The 2,944-nt window shown below is 40.5% G+C and overlaps 1 long non-coding RNA gene across 1 annotated transcript; it reads left to right on the top strand.

Moving 5' to 3' along the window:
- Positions 1 to 495: 495 nt before the first annotated feature.
- LOC121582002 lies at positions 496 to 2,529 on the top strand. Its single transcript, XR_006003300.2, has 3 exons — positions 496 to 536; positions 1,024 to 1,107; positions 2,444 to 2,529. It is a non-coding gene; the product is annotated as an uncharacterized LOC121582002 (long non-coding RNA).
- The last annotated feature ends 415 nt before the right edge of the window (positions 2,530 to 2,944 follow it).

Genomic DNA, 2,944 nt, shown 5'->3' with positions numbered 1-2,944 from the left:
TTCTTGGATGGTCAAGTTTCATGCATAAAAGGTGTGAAGGGCTGAACAAATGTTTCCGTGTTGTCATATTAGCACAAAAAACATCAACCAAATAATAATAATCTATTTAACTGTGATATTTCATGGAATGTATTTTATAATAAACATAGTCTTTCACCATCAGTTCCATAGATCTAAAAGTCCTACTGATTCCTCTGGGCATGTTGGTGTTGGTGATAGCTGGTGTCTTAGTCACATGGAAGATGTGGAGAAATCATAGTAAGTATTCATTCTATAATGACTATATTGGAAAAGTTATAAGTTTGATTTTGGAGATATTTTCACGAGACATCAATATTTTCCTTGAAGGCAACTGTATTAGCCTGTTATAACCAATGTATCTTGACATAAGAGGAGGAGACTCAAAAGTATAACTATTCTATGATTAATGTATTCAGTATTATTCTAGTGTATCTCAGAGGTCTCTAATACTGCATCTCTCTTTCTTTATTCCAGAGGACAATAAGGCCATGGACCAGACAACAAACACCTCAGTGGTAGGCTACACTCATGTTCCTCTCATCTGACTCAAGGCCTTGTGGGTAAGACCCTGTCTGTGAAAAATGCAGGACATGGACATAAGATGCACTTAAAACAACACATTAGCCCTTCAGCTTAATGTCCATTGTATTGTAACTGTACAATGTATATATGTTAACTCTATATTCAGTGTGATTTCAGTTTCTATAAGTGTTTTGCAGTGTAGAGCTAATAATAGGATCTGTAGTGAGGTCAGTGGTTAAGGTGTTGTGATTTCCTGTTGAGCTTTGCAGACACAGTAGGCCTATGTTGCTTCTCTGTCCTGTTCCTATTTAACCTGACTGACACTGTGCTGTTTGAGAGGAAGAACGCTCATATCTTAATGTTGTTAAAACAAATACATACCTTATATTGTGGATTATGTAAATATCCAAAGGTATCTCTTACATGTAGACTGATGATGAGTTTTTATCATCAACACCCTTTGTGTGTTTCTACCAGCAGGACCCATTTCCTGCCAATGGTGATGATGTGACTTACAGCACTGTTGTCCCCAAGAGGAGGAACCAGCTAAATGTACAGACCAAGGTAAGGCTGCTATTCTGATCACTATGATGTTAATATACTGAACAAGAATATAAATGCAACATGCAACAATTTCAAAGATTCTATTGATTTACAGTTCTTTATAAGGAAATCAGTCAATTGAAATAAATGATTAGCCCTAATCTATGGATTTCACATGACTGGGAATACAGATATGCATCTGTTGGTCACAGATACCTTTAACAAAAAGGTAGGGGCGTGGATCAGAAAACCAGTCAGTATCTGGTGTGACAGCCATTTTCCTCATGCAGCATGACACATCTCCTTCGCATAGAGTTGATCCGACTGTTGATTGTGGCCAGTGGAATGTTGTCCCACTCCTCTTCAATGTCTGTGCAAAGTTAATGGATATTGGCGGGAACTGGAACATACTGTCATACACGTCAATCCAAAGCATCCCAAACATGCTCAATGGGTGACATGTCTGGTGATTATACAGGCTATGGAAAAACTGGGACATTTTCAGATTCCAGGAATTGTGTACCGATCCTTGCTTCTTGGGGCCGTGCATTATCATTCTGAAACATGAGGTGATGGCGGCGGATGAATGGCACGGTAATGGGCCTCAGGATCTCACCATTGTATCTCAGTGCATTCAAATTGCCATCGAAAAAATGCAGTTGTGTTCCTTGTCCATAGCTTATGCCTGCCCGTACCATAACCCCACTGCCATCATGGGGCACTCTGTTCACAATGTTTACATCAGCAAACTGCTCGCCAACACGACGGCAAACACGTGGTCTGCGGTTGTGAGGCCGGTTGGACGTACTGCTTAATTATCTAAAACGACGTTGGAGGCGGCTTACGGTAGAGAAATTAACATTCAATTCTCTGGCAACAGCTGTGGTGGACATTCCTACAGTCAGCATGCCAATTGCACGCTCCCTCAGAACTTGAGACATCTGTGGCATTGTGTTGTGTGACAAAACTGCACCTTTTAGAGTGGCATTTTATTGTCCCCAGCACAAGTTACACCTGTGTAATGATAATGCTGTTTAATCAGGTACTTGATATACCACACCTGTAAGGTGGATGGATTATATTGGCAAAGGGAGAAATGCTCAATAACAGGGATGTAAACAAATTAATTAAATTAATTAAAATTAAAAGCTTTTCTTGACTTTGTTGATAAAAAGCTTTTGGGAAATCTTAGTGGTCCTACCATGGGTTTGAACTCAACAAAATCCACATGTTGGGGCAAATGAAATAAGCTGGACAAGAAGGTCAAATCTTAGCTACAATGTCTTGTTACAGTTCAGTCTACCCTGTGTCTCTCTGGTACACCAGTCATAATACCATTGTTGTTTTTACCTCACAGCAACCCAAGCTCCAACCACTGAACAATCCTCTTTCTCTCCAACTGCTGAGCCTGTTCAGACTGACAACACAGTCCAAGGACCTGAGGGGAGCAAGGAGAAGGACACCATGAGGTAATTATCACTCATTCAGCTGCATTTCACACTTACTCTTCCAAATGGATAACAATAGAAATATGAAGAAAGGTAACATTTTCAGTTTTTCACACTAGAGTGTATGGTACAAAACCACCTTCCTTAAACATCTTCACACCGAGTATAGGCCAAGACACTGTTATAGTGACATTTACCATCATAGAGACAGAGACATTTACCACTTCCTCGTATCTCTGTAGTTGGAAATGCAGTGCTCTTCCTCCTGTGCACCATCATTGCTGTGGTGAAGTTCAGGGCAAACTGACTCTGTGGTGAAGTTCAGGGCAAACTGACTCTGAGGTGAAGTTCAGGGCAAACTGACTCTGAGGTGAAGTTCAGGGCAAACTGACTCCAAGGTAAAACTGAGG

This window comes from Coregonus clupeaformis, unplaced genomic scaffold (assembly GCF_020615455.1).
Source record: "Coregonus clupeaformis isolate EN_2021a unplaced genomic scaffold, ASM2061545v1 scaf3157, whole genome shotgun sequence".
NCBI classification, from domain to species: domain Eukaryota; kingdom Metazoa; phylum Chordata; class Actinopteri; order Salmoniformes; family Salmonidae; genus Coregonus; species Coregonus clupeaformis.
This window is presented reverse-complemented; position numbering and strand designations above follow the sequence as displayed.